Below are 20808 nucleotides of genomic sequence, written 5' to 3'. Positions count from 1 at the left end.
GCTGGGCTGGGTTTTACTGCTCGCATTTTCCCTGTTATTGAATCAACAAATTAAATATGAGTGTCAGGTTCAGTGGGTTTCAAAAAAAAAAAGTGCATTGGAAGATAAATTTTTGTGGGTTTTTTAAAAGACAATTATTTTTAACAAATAGTGAAATTGCTGAGAAAATAATATTTGCAAGATGGCAAAGCAGAATTTACTTCACCCCTAGAAGAGACTGGGTCACTGGGAGATACGCAGAGCCTCAGCCAGGACTAACAACTGTGCTGAAATTTACTGAGGTGCCCAAAAATGACCGATGGGTGGCATGGTAGAAAATCTTAGTCATGCTAGCTTTTATTCGTATGTATTTATTATTTTTCATATAAAGCTTTCATTATAAGAGAAAAACATATCATTATTAGAAGACATGTAAAGCACACCAGAACTTCAGAAAGAAGCCCCAACCCTGACCATCCCTCACATGAAAGAAAGGACGATTATTACAATCCACTTTTTTCTTTCACTTGATTTTTATTTTCCTGGGAGGTGTGAAAAAACTTTTTTTGTTCACTTCGGTTTTTAATTGATCATATTATTTAAAGGACTTGGTGAGGAATCTAAAAATCTGCAGAAGGGTTTTGTTGGGGGGGATTAGAAAGAGAAAAGCCTCATAAGAACAACCCCACCCCCTCTAAACACAGAGTTTGTTCCTCTGCTGCACACACACACTAGTGCCCTTTTGCCTCCCCATGAGAGAAACAAATCCAGCAGATCTGGCATAAAAGGCCTGGAAGACACTGCGCTCAGTTGGACACATGGTGGGGTGGTGCTGGGAAGCAAAGGAACAGCTGAAATTATATGGGAATAACAACAACATTCACAGAAGTTCCCCTTGGATACATATCAGCATGTGGGAATGATGGATTAAGATTGAGTATTTGCATTTCCCAGTCAGATGCCAAGATATCAAAGCTGGCATGCTAAGGTGTTCTGGCGTTCCTTGAAGGGAGTCTCCAGCTGTCAACACTGCATGTGTACAGAGCTCTTCTGCTTGCAAGTATCTCTGTCTAACAGCGCATGCGTTCTTAACTTTTTAAAATATGTGATCTAGGTTAGTGCTCATAAAAGTGAAGGATTAACATCTACAGCGTAACACAGGCAGCTGGGCAAGCTCTGCTGACAGATCCCTGCCAACACAATCAAGCCCAAATTAATCCCGCACTGTGCTCCCACCCACGCACAGCAATCAGGTAGTGCCACGGTGCCAACTTCTTCAGTCAACATGTGGGAGCAAAGAAGTGCCATGTTATTACCTCTTCTTCTGACGGCCACATAGAGCATTTTGGTCTTCGCATACAATAGGCCCGTAGACATCTGACTGACTGAGAGTGCAGGACAGAGTCCTCTGTCACACTTGGTTTTTAAAATAAGATGTAGCACTTGTGCATCGTTGCCCTCTACAGCAGACCTCAGTGCTTTGTTTTTGAAGCCAGCATTAACATTGCCAGTGGTACATTATTTCCCATTATTTTCCCAGCTGGGAAAAAAAAGAAACCCACCAACCAACCAACCAACCGAACCACAGAGAAATAGATCCATCATCAGAGAGGACGAGGCATGGTGATCTGTTTTAGCCCGTCCAAGTCAGGGCCGCCACTGGGAAGGTTAGGTCTTGCCATCTTCCTGCACCAGTCCTGGTCCGGCTCAGCCTTGCAGCCTTGCGGTATTCAGGGTAGTGCAACAGAGCAGGCAGGAGAGCACAGCGAGGAGCAGGAACACCCCACAGCAAAGCTGGCTGTAAAGCCAAATCCCACATGTCAGAGGCCACAGCAGTAACTGAGGATTGTGCTGCAAACTCCAAAACATCCTCCACTACCCAGGAAGGCTGCCGGCAATAGGTGGAAGATGGTGGTGAGAGAGAGGAGCAATGAAGAGAATAAAGTTCGTGCGAATTAGTGCTGGCGCTGCATGGTGCACGTGCAATGAGAAGATGGAGCAGAGCAGCGCTCAGACCAGGCTGGGCTTCTGTCCCACAGACATCGGGGCAGAGGGCAATGCTCCGCCTGCCTTTGGGCCTGAAATTCTCCGACACCCCTGTTTGCACAGTCAGAACTGAGATCAATGCCTAACTACGTGAGATGCTTCTGTTTTGTTATGATCTTCATTTCTAGATCTAGATGCTTAATAATTGTTGACTTCCTCCCCTGGAATTTTGTAACAGCCTAGCAAGAATGAAAGTTTAAAGGTTTTCCCAAAAGTCCCCAAGATGCATCAGAAACTGGAGCCTGCTGCAGGGCTGCAGTACGTTGTCTCAGCAGATTCAGTGGGTAACGAGGTCTTCTGAAACAAGGTGTAATAAGTGTTTCTGCCTGGACTTGCCAAAAGACCTTAATGCAAATACAACTCCAGGAAAATTAGGGTGGACTCTAGTGGCTGCCTCCCCCTCAGGGTGGTGGTTTTTTTTTTTTCCTTCAATCCTGATGAAATTCATTACAGTTGCATTTAAACCAAGGTTGTGATTTAAATTTTCCAAAGCAGGCAAGGCAGGTTTGAAAGCCTGATATATCAGAGCTTATGCACTTCCTGAAGAGCTAGGGTAGCTGCAGAGCCTTCCCCAAGGGCTGCCTGGTTGGTCCTCTCACCCCCTTGACAAGTTTGCTGTCACACAGGCCACTGGATTCCTGGCAAGTCGAGCAGGCTTGCTCCTTGCAACCAAGCAGCCGTACATTCAAGCATGCCAGTACTTTCCTTGAAGGTATTTACAGTTTACTTTTTAGTGCTACTTTAAGTTCAAAGGGGCTAGTAAAGCCCCATTAAGCCATTTACATCAAACTGGTTAGTTAATTATCCTGTTGCAGGCTTTAAATTAGCAATTTATAACCCCTTCCCTAGAGATGCCAGTATTTGGAAACAACTCAGCCAGGTCATTTTGCAGGGTGCAGTTAAGGAACAAAAAAATCCCACTAAACCCAGCCACCCCCCCCAAAAAAAAACCCCAGAATAAATCTCTTCAGTTTTTCATCAGAAATAATTAACTCTGGGAGAATCCAGCAGGGACAGGGGCAGGAGAGAGCCCACCATTACCAGCTAGCAAGGACAGTGAGGCCGTGTCTACCTTAGGCTGTGTCTGAGCAGCAAAATGTGGCGATGTGCAGGGGTACAAAGCTAGCCTGGGAGGCACCACAGCTAGGTGAGGGCGATGCTTCCCTTACAATGAGACATCCTGCTCCTTAGTGTCATAATCAAAGGTGGTGTTCACATTTGTACGTACAAAAATGTGTCTGCCCACACAAGGAAGGAAGACAATTTGAGGCTTTGGGGCCGGTCAAACTGTGAATGCCAGCATACAGGGACTAAAGAGGACTGTGGTTCTTGGTCAGCACCCCTGCTTACCCGTGCAGGCGAGGAAGCTCTTGCCACGCTGCAGCCATCTTTCAGGTTAGGATTAACAAGATTCAGGCTTATATCCCTTTGCCATAAGGGTCAGTGACCTGCTCGCAGGGAGCGTACCCCATGGGCCAGGTGAGGCTGGAGCCGAGGAGGCTCCATTCCCAGGATCTTCTCCCTGCCAACAACATTTCATTTCTGAGAAGGAAAATCTGTGGTCCCATAGGGTCTGGTTATTCCAGTCCACCCCACTCAGAATTCAGAGCTGTTACAGAAGGGAATAATAACCACCTTCCCCCCTAAATACCTAACTGCCCAAGCTAACCAGGTCCTAGAGTAAAACATCTCTCACCTTCTCTTCCTTATTTCCACCAGCCATTATTACTTCTACAAACAATTGGCAAACTGAATGTTTATTGGCAAATTCTATTTAAAATAAGGATGGGAGGGAAAGACTGTCCACTTGCTACTGTTTTCACAGAACAATCTATCAGGCACGGAGAAATCCTGGCCCCAATCCTGGTAGCGGTCCCAAACCAACAAGCACTTAAAACCTCACCAAGAACAGGAATCCATGGAAAGAAGACGCTTGTGGAGTGAGACCAAGGCAAACTAGGAGATTCCACATTAACATTAAAAAAAGGCACATAAAGAAGTTTGAGAGAAAATTTCCATTCCACTCGAAAGACAAGACAGACAGATGGAGTCGAGCCATATGACAGACCCTGTGATTTTTTTCCTCCATCTTAATACAACCCCTTTTCATTGGCAAAAAAATTTATATTATCTTCTGTCAAACAAGCATCAGATTACCTTAAAAAAGAGAGATAAAAATCTAAGCAACCCTTAGATTTCTTTATACCATGCAACCCTGAGATATATTTTGCATTTGCCTGTTTTTTCTTCTGTATGGAAAGTAGCCCTTTCACACAATTTTGGGGATGGGGGAGCAGACAGGAAGAAGAGAAGGAAAGATATGCAGAGATTTCAAACCAAAGGGACAAAATATTTTTGTACAAAATTTGGTAAGATGATATCACTTTTATGTGATTTACTGCTCCAAATTGCAAGACAGAGGCCTTATAATAAAAATACAGGTAAACATAACAAAACCTAAATTATCTAAAGGACTGAAAAACCCAACCCCGCACATAGATGACATTCTCCGAATTCTCTGCCCTTTCTTGGGAGCAGTTACACCCAAACCATCACTCAGCCCAGAAGCTGTTCTCTCCTGCTAATCACTCTGGAATCACACACTAAGGTAAAAAAAGTTCAAATGCAAACACTAGCCTGGCCTTTGAAACAGCCTGGTGCTAACAGGCCACAGGATTGCATAATATTAGGGAATGATAAAATAATGTGAAACTGGGGAGAAAGAAGAAAGCAAAGCCCTCCTGTGGATGAAATGGGAGTCTTTCCTGCTCCGCCAAAACCTTCCATTTCCAAGGCATGCAATACCCGGGCCTGTGCCTAAAACAGGTGTGTCTCCTTAAATACCTCGCATGTCACACTTGTGTCTCATGGATACAGTCCTGCGGGATTATATTAGTACCAGTGCAGACCAGCTGTAGCTACCCCCAGCGGTATCCTGTAACTCCTTGGAGGGGGGAGCTGCTCTCCAGAGCAGGCAGAGCCCCTTGCCACATGACTTTCTGGAGACAGACAGTGACCCTGTGACTGCAGCTTCCGAGCATTTGTGCTCTGGTGGCTGAATCAATTCAGGGACAAGCAAAAGACCTCCTCCAAGAGCAGGAATGAGGCACTGCCAAGAGAAAGTGAACAGAAGGCTCCAAGTATTCTTTTCTTTCCCTCCTCTGCGCTTATTACCAGCAAATTCTCAACTGATTCATGCCAAATAGAGACTCTGAAGACCTCCTGTAAATAAAAAAAGATGCACAGCTAACAGAGCAAAGTCCACTCAGCTGTCCCCAAGCAGAAAATGGGCACAAGGCAGATTCAGCTTGTGCAGGATGAGGAAAGGACAAAGGGGAGTGAGCCTCATACATCCCTAAGTCAGTGCTGGAAGAGACACCCCTTGGCAATTTCAACATAATTCTTCACTAAGCCTTGGAGGATCCTAGCTGCTGGCCTAAGCAGCTGAAAGAGCCAGTAAGAAAATTTTTAAGGCAGCAAACACACTGATGGCGTCTTCCGTGTCACATCTTCATGAGTGGCACAGATAAGAAGAGAAGAGCTACTTTGTAGGGCTGTAGCTTTGCGTCACAATACAAGGGTATTCTTCAGCATGAATAAGAACTGCCCCCATGCCACCTATCTCATGAAAAGCATCTTGCAGTACTTAACAGGGAGCCAGAGTACCCACGGATGCGAGAAGCTGCTGACCAGCACACATGGACCACAGGGCCCTGTAGGGTCCTCCTTTCTTACTCCTCCCTAACAGCACAAGTGCCTTCATTTTCCAGCGGGCGATTCTTGCATTCAGGCAACAGCTTTTAGGAGAGAGAGTGCACGAGCAAGAATGCACGCACCAATCCTGCTGAAAAGTCTAATTTACGAGGAATCTACCACATCCATAAGTTATTCCACTGGTTAATTAATTCAGATTTCCAGGTTTGAGCACACAGCAGGTTTGTCTGCTCATCCCTACGATAAATGACCCCAGGCATCGTGAGCAGCCGTCAGGGATGAAGGCAGTGCCAAGCTAAATGTTCTTCTCAAGTGGCATAGGTACAACTTTTTCAGTCCACCTCTGCTTTATAATCCCTCGAGGGCCGGGTGATGGAGTGGGTTCAATGAACCCAAGTCATCAGTCCAACACAGGTCAGAAGCAAAGGGAAATGCTTACATACTCTGCATCCCAGTCATCTGTTCATCTCACTAGCCGTCTCTGTTGAAATGAATCCAGAACAAGGCCATTCCATGGTACCTCATTCTCAAACAAATGAGCAGGACCCCAAAAATCCACCCCCCCTTAGAAACACGTACACTTCTTACTACTGGCATTTCTCATTTTCAGGAGGTCTTAAGTCCATAGCCATAAAAATCAGCATTAACTGCCAGGTAAACTCTTACTCTTTAACCAACTATTTATTACACGGGTCTTTGATTACCGGCAAAACATCTGTTGCAAATGCCACCCCATGCTCTCAGACACCAGGAGTTCAAATGTTGAGCCATTTCCCATAACCAAGATTTACCATCTTTACATTTTCTTTATTCTTTGCCAGCCGCAGTGTTAGTGACTTCCTGGCCAGTTAACAGTCAGCCTAGTAAGAGCACTTAACTTCACACATTTGTCATGAGATCTTAGAATATACACTGTCACGTCTTTCTCGAGCAACTTGAAACCAAATCACAAGAGCAGGTCTGTGTCCCCAACAGACAAATGGAGGCCCAGCTGTATTTTCCGACTGTGAACATGCACTTCCAGAAACCTTCATACTTAGTGACGCATCTAATACGGAAACAATTATTTAAGAAGCTATTAAAGCAAATCCCCACATTTAGTATAGAAGCACAAGTATTCACTTCATTTTTCCCCCTCAAAAACATTTCAGACTCTGGGAAAACCAGGTCTTCTTATGAGCAACCTCTGCGTACGCCCAGATGGAGCTGTGTGTTCCCACGGAGAGACAGCAGCATGCGCATTTTCTTTGAAGACTCAAAGTCTAATTTTTTTGGTGACAGCAAAACAAACTCATTTCAAGTAGGAGTAGCTGAGAACAGAGCTGTCCATGAGCCTCTGTACAGGCCTCCATCCAAATGCTCAACTCCCACTCTTGTCAGTACTTGCAAGCATTTAATCCGACAGAGGTTCTTCACCAACCTACAGCTATTTTGTGAAATGCCTGTTTCAGGGCATAAAATCCTAGAGAGCATCCCCTTAAACCAAATGCATTCATTATATAATTGAAGAGGTTTTATGGGGGAAAATGGCAAAAATCCTACCGTCATTAAGGAGAAAATTAGTGATCTAGTGCATAGCAACGATTAACCAGAGAGCTATCCTTTTTTACTGTGGAACCAGATTCATTATTAAGGTATTTTTTTCTTAAAATAATATATAAACAAATTATTGGAAAGTTTTACACAATTTTAACCAGTGGGATTTCAGAGTTGAAATAAATTACAAGCTATTTCACTGTCGGGCTATCTGCCTCTAAGGTCATAATTAATTTTAATTTTTGGAAGTTACAGTACCAAACATGTGACCAGGAGTAAAATAAGAAAAACCTCTTTAGGGGTCTCTTTCAGTTTGTATAAACAGAGAGAAGACAGGAAAATAGGAGGCCAGGTGCACTTATCTTCAGGGGCAGCTGACACACCTTGAGAAGTATGTAAAACATGGCAAATTCAAAATTCACTGGCCCATTTAAATTTTGGGGGAGGGTAACAGAGGCAGAGGAAGGGGAGGGGAAAAAAGGGACCAAGTGTTGCATTAGTGACTTAATATTTGAACGTACAGAGGGAGTTTCCTTTATCCCCTATCACATCATAGCGAATACAGGAAAAGTCATGGCAATGCCATGCCAGCAGCTAAATGTGGTTTTACTTACTTATTTTTTCAGATAGCATCCTATGGTAGAGGAAGGGTAGATTTAAATCAGAGTGATTTAAAGCTACCAATTTTAATCTTGTTTTACGTTTACACTCTAGTTATTTTCATAGAGGATGATCAGCAGCTGGTAGCTGCTAAGCCATATTGATTTGCAACTAAATATAGTCTGCTCTCAATTTGGTATTATTTTTTGCTAACCAGAGAGCTGCACCATCTCCAGTTGAAACATCTATTCTATTTTACAGGTATATACCCAGCTGACACTTTTCTCCTTTTATTATTTTAATAAACAGCCAATGACTTTTATTAGACATTTTATTTTTCTCATTTGAATCCTACCGCCTGAAAATTTAAAAAGTAACCGTCCATTGAGAATTTTGTGACTTGATTTTCTTATCAAGCATACTAAACATTTAAGTCCAAACATGTTTAACATTTAAAACAAACTCTTTATTAAAGATAAGTGAACTGTAGCTGATGATTTAAAATTGAATTCTCATTGCCTTGCCCTTCAAGATCTAGAGCTACCAGATATTTGCCTCCCATTATATCTAGTTCTTATTGGACCAGCTTAGAACACGAAAACAAGCATCCTAAGTTTCTTAAACTTGCATTGTTTTCTCAACTGAAATCCTTTACTGCATTAAATGAACCCAAATAAAAAAAAATATTCAGCAAAACCAGCTTCAAAGTTTCCCTGCAAAAGCAGCTACATCTGTCAAAAGCCCAGTAGTTTCTTACAAATGTTCGTACCTTGTGCTTAGGAACCGACTTTCTGCAGTTGAGCATTCTCTCTTTCCTTAAACCTTTGGCAGAAGACAAGCAGTGCCTGAATTAAGACAGACCTGAACTCACTAAGATCTATGAAAATTGTTTAAGGCAGCTATGTAATTCAAGCAAGTATTTTTTCCTAGGTATTAAAAAGATTGTTCAATTCAGCAGCTTTTAGCCATGACACCGATGATGCACTTGACTTTTGCTCAATATCCCACAAACTCCTAGCATAATGACTGCTAAAACACAAATTGAAAAACAGTGGGGAAAGAGAAACGCTCGCACACCATGAAAGCAAGAGGTGTGTATCAATTTCCTACGATATGCATTCTGCTTCCCTTCCTGTGGCACACGTACGGAGAGGCTGCGATTGCATCTGTCCACATTGTGTTTAGCAATTTGCATTAGAGATAAACCTTTTATCCCCCAAAAATCCTAATACACATGCCAAATGTAAAAAGATAAAGCTTAATTTGCTACCAGGAAGATGGCAGAGGAACGAAGACGGGCCTTCACCTGGTCAGACATAACATTATGTGAACGGTGCAGAAGCAACAGGTGCTCATGCAACCCGTCCACGCGACTTCCAAATTCATGTTTGTCTTCACAATCCATGACAGTTCTCAAACCATTTCTGCACTAAATTCCTTATTTGTTTACTCCTCCCCAAGGTAGCAGTTCCATTTATAAAATTCAGCCTTAATTGCTAGCACAGACCTGGCTGCCTGTCAAGCTTAGGAAACCTGAAATGAAGTCTTTCCTTTTGCCTGCTGGGGCTCTGACCTGGGCAGCCTCGCTACTGCTTCTACAGCCTCCACAGAAGGTCTCTGTCATTGCTTTAAAGCAAGCACTTCAGTAAGCGATGCGGCACAGCTATGAGCTCACATGCTGCTTTCTTGCAATAATGCGTGTACACATACATGAAAGAGTAGAAAGGAATAAAAAGTCAAAACACTTGCTGCGGCTCTGTGGCTGCTTGAATGTCCAAGCAAAACGAACCACTTGTTCTTAAAGTCAGGGGACACTCATCCTGTGAGGAGGTCTGCCTAATAGTTTTTCGTATGTAAAATAAATGCAAATTTCACCTGGCTATCCGATGGTTGCCAGTAGGCTAAGGGGGACTCACACAGCCGCTGACAGAACACACCTCAGTTACGTTTTGAGCGAGACCTGTTGCGCTTCAGCCAATCTAACAACAGCCTTAACCCAGTGAGGTATATCATGCGCATAGCTACTGGTTTCTGAATGGTGGGGGATCCTGTTCAAGCTCATCCATGACCACAGGTTAACCATCCGGTAATCTGACCGATGTGATTACAACAGGAAAAGTAGTAGTGCATTAGACACAGGGCCTTGGTCCTGCAGCATGCTGGCAACCCTTGTGTCTGTAGCTTGGACACTGAGAGAATCTCCCTGTATAATTTACCACTACTGCTGGATTTCAAGTTGTGGCCGGATAGCATACATGCAGAATGAATCGTTGTATTCCTACAGGTTTTTCGAAGAGAAAGTCTGGATGTGTTGAAGGGATAAATCCAATCAAACCTCTTTGCTCCTTGCTACAAACATCAGTTGTTTTTCTGGTGTAGTGGGAGAAGCAAACAGGAGCAGCACAACTGCACATCCCACTTTAAAAGGAAGGTGACTTGGTACCTCAGAAATAGCCTAGTAAGAACACTATTTCCCTTACCTAATAAGGCTCCTTGTCCAATATTAAAGGAAAGTAATCTTTCAGTAGCATTTCAGCCACCTCAAAGGGCAATTTAAAAAATAATGTAGGGTTTTGATGTTTAAACAAGCTTTTCCAGCAATTACTTGTTAATAGCATCCAGAGGCTCCAAGTAAGAAGCAGGACCCATCATCCTAAGCCATTTATAGTAGCAATACATAGAGTGAGGCAGAGGATTTGAAGAGAAGGAAAATGCTGGGGGCAGGGGGAGGGGGAGGGTTAAAAACCACAAGTAAGATTGCTAAGTACATCCAACATCTGAAAACTGGAATAAAAGCCAATGCCATGCACCAAAGCCCTCTGGAAATACACACTGTTAAAAAAACCCAGTCATTCCTTCCTTGCTTGTTTGCCCAATCAGATCAGCCCCAGCAGCCTTCCCGCAGCCTGCACTTCGGAGAGCTCCGGCTACCCTTCTGGCAGCCTTGTGCCCTTGAGGACTCAGGTGTGCCAGGCAATGACAGCTGACAGCCACAAACTCATTTGCCCCAGGGCTGCCTGGCATGTGAACTCAGAAGGGCTCTGTGGGCTGGAAGAGAAATCTTCCAAGAGAAGAAGGAAACTCTCACTAATTTGCCTAGAAAAGCCTCTTGTAGCCCTCCTCCAGAGAGCTGAGCTGCATTGTTTGTAAGGTGCATTATTCACGCTTGTGCTGCAGTCCGTACTCCTCCTCGGGGCAGGGGAATGCCACACTGCAGCGAGCTCGCTTGCTCCCAGGTTCACGTGGAAGCATTCCAAGCTACTCAGCTTCTGACAGCTCTTCAACTGCTCTTCCACGCTGTATTGCTTTACATTACATTGCTTTCCCTGCCAGGAGGCAGTGCTGTATTACAGTACAACCGTCTAGCAAAATGTAAAGCTGATTTTTTCACCTCCCAAATACCAACTGACTGTTGCCACTGCAGTCACAACTATAAACCCTGCTCTGTATTAGACTTCCCTGCTTTTATGCACGTACAAGAGATTTTAGTGTCTCGTCTCATCTTCAGCCTCCTTCCCGACTTGCTCCTTCTTCCCCTTGTGTTGTGCTCCCCAGTCCTTTCTGCGGAGGGCAGCCACCCTCGGCTTCCAGCCCAAGGTGTCACTACTACTCAAGTTAAAATGCCTAAGCCGGCTCATTAGGTGCATTATCAGGCAACCCAACTGACTGTACCACCAAACGCAGGAAGTGAGAAAAATAACTAGAAACACTGTAGTGACTCACAGCTTCATTAACAAGCTCAGCTTTTTGTTAAGTCAGAATTTTAACAAAGTAAGCAGGCTACAGAGGCATTTTGTAACACAAACATTTTTAAGGTATTAGGAGGCATTTGCCTCCTAATTCTCTTCTTTCAGTGTGCTTTACCTTACTTGTGGGCCACAAGGCAAAACTAGTTTTGTGCACTGCAGTGTTGCTAGTTTCCTTTCTAGTTTTGAACTATAAAAATCGCCATATTATAAGAACAAAGGTCTAGCATGCTCTCTGTTCTTCAGAAGTAGCCAAAATAGGGGCAAAATAAAAAGGGGGGGGGGGGCTGGGGGGGGCGGCAAGCAGTGAAATAGAGTACAGGCAGTCTTTTCCCTTCTTATACCCTGTGCAGTTGTTAAAGATCTGATTCAGAGGTTGCATCCAGGCCATCACTTTTAATAAGAACTTATCTGTCCTTCATCGATTTTTCAATCTGTTTAGACTTCTGCTATCCATAACACCCTTTGGCAACGAGTTTCACATGGTAGCTGCTGCTTGACAGAGTGCTCCCTCTTTGCCTGCTTTGAATCAGTTTAGTTAACAGAAGAACCATGAAGAATGGTTCTCCCTACTCCCCTTCCCCACCCCATTCATAACAGTGTAAAACATCTGCAATTTCTGTAATAAGTCATCTCTTCTCTGTGGCAAAGAGAGAAATCACGTTGACTGACTTGAGACCCATCTTTGATGGTCTTCTCTGGCCCTTCCCTAGTTCTCCGCTGCCTCAGAGAGGTGGCGATCAGACCTGCATAGTGTTTAAGATACTGGCACAGCATGAATTTACATAGCAGCGTACTGGTGGTTTCTGTTTGGCTCACCAGCTTGGGTAAACATCCAGAGAGCTTGCTCATTCTTCAGGAGGTGTAGCATTTTCTCCCCCTTGGTCTCTCTGCAAGAACTTTTTGGGGACTCACTTCAGATAGTGCTCTTAAGTAGTCTGCTGAGGTGACAGGTGAATTTTTTCATCTCCCAACAACTGCTGCCACACATCTCTCTTTTTTACCCCATTCAAGCCAGTGAGACACAGCTTTCAAATCCCTGCCATTTCCCCCTGCTCAGAGTCTTCCCAAAAGCATGGCAGTTCGCAGCCGCTCACAGCTCACAGGTACTTACTTTGACCTGCACACCCAGTGAGAAGTTCCACAAGCCAGAGAAGCAGAAAGTATGTGGTTCTCCCCAACAAGCTGGCAGAAGCATTGTTGCATTAAAATCTATATGGACCAACCAGCAAAACTTTCTTAAGCTTATCCCAGTGAATATCCCAGTCTTAAGAAATATCCCTGGCATCCCCATGTAATAATTGACTGTCCTGAAGGATCAGTCAGAATTGGCACTGTGATGCACAATTCACTACCCTGCCTCATGAGCCCCTGCTAATCCCAAGAGATGTGCTTCACCAAATATAGCTGCTCTGTATAATTGCTTGGCTTATCTCCCCTCTCTGAGCTGAACTACCATGGTTCCAAAAGCCCTTAAAATTAATGATAGATATGCTTGCAGATTAAAATCCACCTACCTGTGTAATGCTATGTGCATCACTTGTTCATAACAGCACTGTCAGTCACAATGATCAGCTGCAGTTTCTCTATGCTTCTTAGCAGCAGCTCAAATGCTGCCAAATGAGTGAGTGCTGGGAGAAACATCAGAGCAGTTTGTTTGACCCCAATTTCAGAATTTCTGGGAAGCAGTTGTAACGGACCATGAGAAAGATAACACAAAACGAAGTTATGAGCTGAAACACTGCATCTCAGCATACCTGACCAGAAAACTGAGCAGGTAATTTGAGCAAGCGCAGACTCCTGTGAACATGCGCTTAACAAAAGTAGCTCAAGACAGCTTAACAAAATAACAGCCCAGACACATTTTACTTCGATAGTTACAAACCTCTGAATCTGAATGACTAAACTATAGGAATAACAACCTTTGTAAATCAACAAAGCTCTACTACTACCCACAAGCGTAAAATAGCATGCGAAAGGTAGGCAAATAATGTAGGTCAGTTCAGCATATCGAAATCTAAACCTTCCTTCTGGATATCTCATTTTCTGAACATTTTGCATATTGTGCCTGCAAAAATAACGTAACATGTTAAGTACTGGGGAGAAGAGTCCCTTTCCTTCTGTTTCCTAAGGAAACTAATGTGGGATAGAACATCACTTTTACTCAATAGGATGAGAAAGTCCATCAAATCCCTTGCTGGAGCTCTGATGTAAAGGCAAGTCAGAAAGTCAGCCGGAGACCTGCCCACACCCGTCACCATTACTTTCCAAGACTGGAATTAGAAAAAGTTGCATTAAGTTTTGCACTCAGCCTCAAATGTTAGTCACCTCAATTTTCTTTTGAAATATATACAAATACATACACACACCCCCGCATATTTATACACACACATATGTAAATCACTTCTGGTATTTCTTCTGAAATCCCTAGTCTGACTGTTCTTGAAGTGCTGAATCTAACAGATGGCTTCCCCAGTTAATTTACCACCTGTATTATAAAATGCTGCCATCCAACAAGGAATCAGAACCAGCCAGGAGCTTGAATACAGAAAACACAACGGTCTGCTCACAATGAGCACAAAAATCATAATTGTAAAGCAGTTTACAAAAAGTATCTTAAACACTATTGCAAGAAAGTGACAGTCTGTTCAGAGCTGCACCAGGCAGGAAAAAATGTTTGAGTCCTGGGGCTAGTTACTTGCTGCTGTCCGTGAAGGTGTGCACAGGCGGGTGAGGAAACAGAACCTGCTGCCTCACACTGGACTCCTATCCAGGCCCTGAGCTGCAAAAAGTCAGCACGTACTGTTTGCTCACATCCCCTTTCTCTGGTAACCAACTGAGAACATGTTACTTATCTTTAGCGTGAGCCAAGAAAAATGCATTTCTTCGTAGTCTGAAAACATCTAGTTCCAGCTCAGCTGGTTTCAGAGAAGCTTTAGCTGAGAAGAATGAGGATGCCCTCCTTGAGATGGATGTTTTGGCCTCTTGCGGGCATAACTCTCCCAGCAGAGCTTGACAATTGACAATATTATTGCAGAAAATGCATTTAACCTCAGTTCTGTTAATACGGTCCTCTCCCAGGTGAGACTAGAGGATCTCTGTTCACCTGGTATCTTCTGCATTTATCCTGCCATTGTTCCAGCAGTGGAACTGTTATTGGTGAGGAAAAGTTATCCCTAGTAAGGGAATGGGCTCTTCTTCTAACGCACAGAAAGAGGACAATGGGTGAATTTACTCTGCAATTTGAGATGAGACTTCTTATCATCTAGGACGTTTGCATAACACAGCTTCCTCAGCTCTTGGTTTAATCAATAAAGAATCAGATTTTTCAACGTGTATTGCAAATAACCACAAAGATTTGCCATCTGAAACAGCTATACATGGCTCCCTCTCCATACCCACTGTCTACAAGTAAACATTTCCAAAATGATCATCTGGGAGAGCTGAAAGTGGGCAGAGCTCAGTGCCTAGCCAAGCTGATTCTTCAAGGAAGAATTTGGACAACAATGCTGAAAGGCTCGGAGGTACTTTGCAGAGGCTTTGCTATGTTCAGTTTTTCCTCAACCAAACGTTCTTAAGGTTTTCTAGCAAACTGGTAATTTTCCTGCTGTATTAAATTTCTTGATACCTACTGGGAGAAAATTTAGCTGACACATTCACATTTGCATGGCATATTTCTTCATGCTGTGAAAAAAGTCAAGTGAAGGAAGAGGTAAAGAAACTTGCCCCAAAGTCACAATGGCAGCTGCAGAGCTGAGGGGGGAACCCCCATCCTCACTCCCTTAACTCCTTGTCATTTTGCAACTAAAGAAAAGCATAGCCAACAGGCACTTGGATGAACGACAAACCTGCTCAGTGATCTGGCTTCAACCACTTGAGCTACAGCTGCTTCCTACAGTCAGTAGCAGAATCACATCCATCTCTCAGGGGAAAGGCCTGAGAGCCGCCTAGCAGGCGTGCGCTGGTGATACACTGCACCCAATGACCTATCCATGGGGTTAGGCAGAAAGTAGTATCCAAGGTACCTATCACGGCAACATCTAAATGCAAGTATCAGAGCAGTTTACAGACAAAAAGGTCTTTCCCCAGGCTGTTTAAAATTTGCATGTTCCTGTGTAGCACTGAAGATAGCAGCAATGGTGATTCATTAAGATAATGATTTAAGTAGGAGGCTTAAGAAAGTCAGGGTGGATTAACATCCACAGGGCTGCAGTTGGAGCTTGTCCACCCCAGGCTGCCACCTTCCCTTTTAAGGGAAGGGACGAATTCCAAAAGTCAGGAGAACTATGAATTAACAGCAGATGTATCACAACTACAATGCGTTAAAGCACAAGAGCACCATCTCTACTCCAGCCCATCCTCCTTGGCAAGGTCCAGCACAAAATGTTACGCTGCAGGAAAGTTTTCATGGCATTATAAATTATTGGCTTTTCCTTCATTTGGTTAGTTTGTTAGTGTAGGTTCTCCTCAAAAAAAGATTGTGCAAATTTCTTTTAAACTAATTTTCTGTCCACCTTAGAAACAATACAGGTTTTCCTCCAACCAGTTGTCTTTCCCCACTATTGAATAATCGGGTATTTTTGATAAATTGATTGCTCCCCACATAATAATGTAAATATATACATTGAAAAAAGCACACAAGTCCTTTCACACCCCAACATTTTATCAAATCGTAATCAGTTACGAGTTGAAACACGCATTCTGTCCATAACAGGGGGTTAATGCTCAGACAGTAACAGGCAGCTCATACCTCATCCCTGCTAAGAGAGAGGCCTTTGTACAGTGCTTTTGATATAATACTTTCTGTTGCCTTCTAGAGTGATGCACAGGCAACCAATTCCGCTATTCTTCTGCTCACTCACAATAGTTGCAATAGGGCATCCCAGTGTATATTGCCCCACTCACCGCTAGCTGCGCTTGGTCTGAACGTCGTCTAGGCACTCTATCCCATGCTGATTCAGTACAGAATAGCTTCCTAGAATGCAATTACAGAAAGAGTAAGGCTTTGTCTTGAAAAGAGATTATTCCAGAACAGCTATTCCTTATTAACTATTCCCAATCACCTCTTCATTATGCCAATGAAGTTAATTGGGCATGTATCTTCGGCTCAGATTTGTAACTTACCTTGGTCTGAATCAATGACCCTGTTTAGACGAGCCCTTAGTACAGCGTCATGCAATCATAGCAATGGCTTCATCAATAAAAATAGCCTCATAGTTGCAATGGAAGTAGAGCTGCTGTGTGGACACATCTCAGCTGAGTTTGTTGTAAGTTGGGCAGAGAAAGGCATCGGGAAATATGTAAAAAAAATAGTTGTTCCTGTAATGTTAGATCTCAGCAGTACTGCATGTGACATTTTGTACTTCACAAGTCTCTGGATCTGCTTTGTTCAAATGGGGATTGTTCCTTAGATATATGGAGACCTTAACAGCAGGGAAATTTTGAGTTCTGTAGCTTCTTTGTTTATTAAGTTCTTAGCTTGCAAGATTTCTAATCCAAAAAAGGCTGAGAAAGTACCTGGCACATCTTGGATGCTTATTGAATACATTAAATAAATCAAACGTTTTATGATAAAATTCCACTCCCCCACACCAAACAGATGTAGGTGCAAGTCAAAGAGGCTTGAAAAATTGCACTAAAATTGATTTTGCTCCAATTTTCCCCAAAGGAAAAAATTTGTGTGTGGGTTGAGACAAAAACATGGAAAATTTCAGCTATCATGAACAACGGAAAAGAGAAACGGAGGAAAGACAGAAGCCAAAACTGAACTTCACATTCGGAGTGCATAATTTATATTCTCTACAGTGTTCTGTATTACAGGCATTCCTGGACTTAAACGTAAAGTGAAAGTCTTTTCCTTGGGCTTATCAAACTTATAGAGAAAAATGCCAGATAGCTTAATGCTGGAGCCTTGCAGCTACTCAGGGGAAATCACAGGCTATAGAGAAGGTTCTTTGGTTGATTTCAGATTCTGAGAGGCCAGAAAAGGTAGGACCTGACATAGCTGAGGGTGTCTCTCACAAAACAGGGGGAGAGTTACCTACAAATATTTGTCAAGTCCTGCAGCACAATAACCTGAGAAAAATTTTGAACACCTACAGCTTAAAATATATACAAAGCCATCTCATGTTGCATGTGTTATAGGGAGGGAACGGAATCAAAACATACTCTGTTAAGGTTGCTTCTAGGCTGTTAGAGTCTGACTTGATTTGGATACCTGACTGTTAAACATCACTGCATGATTTTCCATGCCTGAGCTCTGTGCCCAGGCAGTGGGGTTCTGGTGGGGGCATAGGGCAGAAAGCTTCCATCGACATAGTCCAGGCATTTCCAAGGACGATACTGGGATCTCAGAGGAGCTCTCTGACAAAGACAGACACAGAACTCGATATTTCAGGGCAACGTCCAACTGCCAGACCTGCAAGACCATTTCTCGTGTCCCTGCAACTCCTCGTTCATACCACACCTCCCACGTTCACACTGACAAAGCTGGTCCATCCCGTACACGGAGTGAGTCCGGGATCCTGTGTCAAAAAATAGCAGGTGATCCAGCCTGCCATTACTTGGTCGCAGTATCTGTGTATCTATCAGTCTGCCTTTGCATATAGGCCATCTTAGTCCGTGTATGTAATATGTTATAAGTGACTTTTGTGGGTTCTTTTCCCCATCGGAAAGAAGGTTGAGAGAGACATGATAGAAAGGGGAAAGGGCAATTATAAATATATGCAAGTCAAATCAGGGAGGGGGGGTGGGAAGAAACTGAAACCACTTCCAGTCTCATGGTCTCTGGCACCACTTCACAGTAACCCCAAAAGATGTTCACCTGCTCCCACAGCACTGAAAACAAACAGTGAAACAGGAACAGAGAAGCTCCCACCTAGGATGACCAACGTAATCCCCCGGCCGCGCATCACAGAGGGAAAACCGTATCATTAAAGCAGAAGAAAAACAAACACACACACACGCACAGAGCTCTACTGCTGTGTGCTATTAGCATCCTCCCCGTTTTCTATACGCATCTAATGTCAGGAGATTTATATTCAGGCCAAAAGCTCACGCTGGCAGGAGAGGAAAGTACTTTGGAGAAGAGAGGGGAAGGAAAAAAAAAAGCCTACAGTTTCTTGGCTTGCGATCAGCAGGCTGGATGCATTCTGTGGAACTAGGCCAAAGCGTTAGTTATTATATTCAAGAGAACATCTGAATCCCAGCTCAAGGGAGCCGAGTTTGCGGCTCTCATTTATGCTGTATATCAATTGAATATCAAACCACATTTTCCGCCTTCTGAATAATAAAGCTTAATAGTTTGGGACTCCCATATGGTCTATTGTTAAAATATTTCCAAACACTGGCTGCTGTTTTATTTCTGAAGGAAAGATTTCTCTTTCCTCTTCAAGCATTACTTGTTTAAAAGATGCTCGTAGCAAAAGCTAAGTATATTCATCTTCTAAATATTTCCAGAGTTTTAAGAAGGGCTGAAAAATGAGGGGATAAGGAAAAGCAAATACATTTTTAAATTGGCTTTTTTTTTTTATTATGTCACATGCAAATGTTTGTTCCAGGCAGAAGCAGCTGGTGCCACCAGGCTCTGCTGTTCAGAACAGGGGGTGCAGAAGCTTTCAGAAGCCATGAGCTGCTCTAACAAAGGAGGACCACACAGACTCAAACCATTCACAAAAGGACCCAGGCCGATTATTTGACTATTACTTACAAGGAAGCTTGGCCAGTAACTTAGGCAATAAATACTGGAGAAACCTGTTCTGTGCATAACCCGGGTTTGTCTTTTCACAAGTCCTGCTCTCTAATTAGCTACTCATTCCTGGAGGGCATCGCTGATGGATGGAGTGTATCAATTTGGTACATTTAAAAAAAAAAAAAGTTAAGAAACTTGTTAAATAAGAATAGCAACAGCATAATAACCACTCTGCAGTGTGTTAGGAACAGTCACTAGTGCTCCTTCCCAGTCACACCAGAAAAGAGTTCCTGTTCTTTCTACTTTGCAGAAAAAGGCTTAAGGGCTGCAGCACCCCGCTCAGAGCCTGGATGGGAACTGACAAACGCTCATCTTTGGCCCTGCATTCACCCCCATCTGATTAGCACGGAAGGACTCAACTGCTCAGTGAGCAGAAGTGAAACCACGCAGCACTGCCTGGCTGTGCACTGGTGTGAACCTCCAGCTCCACCTCAGCCAGCTCTTGCCCTCTGTGAAGCTCTTCAGGCTCCCTCTGACAGGAGCTCTTGGTGCGGCACCAGCTTGCCAGTCACTCAGCAAAACAGAAGGTGCTGAGCTAGGCACGGCCAGCAGCATAACACAGCACAAAAATGTACCAGTTCCTACAGCCCAGGGAGCCAAGCAGGAACTTCTGCTCTCCTCTCCTTACTCTTCTGTTCTAGCCCTCATTGCTGCCTCTCATTCCTGTCTCCCACTTCCCTGCTTCTGCCTGTCTGTTCCCCTCCCCTCCATCCCCTATCTGCCCCACCATCACCTGCTCTGCTCCAGTGTACAGGTCTTCAGAGTCAGCTGTCCTAACCCTGAAACTGGTTGCTCATACTCACCAGCTGCCTCCTCCCCAGAAAGGAAGAAATTCCAGTATTTCAGCATTCACACTCATCCCAAATCGGAGAGAAAAACTGAAATTAGAGACTCTTTGTAGAATGGAAGTTCACAAGTTTAAAAACAAAAAACAAAAATCCAAAAAACCACAAACCTATTTGTGAACACCAGTGCATTTTGTGTCATTTGAAATGGAATATTTTTACATTACTGAAACCAAAGTTGGTTCATTTTGGTTTGGTGACCTGACCCGAGAAATTTTGTTCTGAGTCAGTACACTATTGAACCGCTTTTATTCCCACAACGTTGCATTGCCTCAGATGCTGCAGTTTGGCAGCCTGATAACCCTGGTCCCACTTCTGGGTCAGACTCCCTGGCTGCAAGGCAGTTCCCATAGCACACACCGAAGTGTCCGGCGGCACAGCATGGTCTCCAGGAGAGCTGTAATGCCATAGGGGAAGGCCAAGGCCCTTGGCATCCGGCAGAAGAGGACGGGTACATCAGACAACAGCTCTCTGAGCAGCCGAGGACTGCCCAGAATCCAACACGGTGTTTTGAACCAATTCTGAGTGACACCTTTCAGGCCAGTAAAAGAAAAGAAAAGCAAAGAGTTATTCCCATTCAGGTAGTCTAGAC

General features: G+C 43.7%; 1 protein-coding gene across 8 annotated transcripts in view; it reads right to left on the bottom strand.

The window, feature by feature from the left end:
• HIC2 (HIC ZBTB transcriptional repressor 2) overlaps window positions 1-20808 on the bottom strand; it is a 74680-nt gene that overhangs the window by 16682 nt on the left and 37190 nt on the right. For 5 of the 8 annotated variants that reach the window (XM_075110857.1, XM_075110853.1, XM_075110856.1 and 2 more), the window contains one exon: window positions 16527-16596. The exons of the other annotated variants lie outside the window; for them this stretch is intronic. The gene's annotated coding sequence lies outside the window, so the exon portion shown is untranslated. The remainder of the gene's footprint in view (window positions 1-16526; window positions 16597-20808) is intronic. 8 annotated transcript variants of the gene reach the window in all.

This window comes from Phalacrocorax aristotelis, chromosome 15, assembly GCF_949628215.1.
Source record: "Phalacrocorax aristotelis chromosome 15, bGulAri2.1, whole genome shotgun sequence".
Lineage (NCBI taxonomy): Eukaryota > Metazoa > Chordata > Aves > Suliformes > Phalacrocoracidae > Phalacrocorax > Phalacrocorax aristotelis.
The sequence above is the reverse complement of the archived record's forward strand: the minus strand, read 5'-3'. Positions and strand labels throughout refer to the sequence as shown.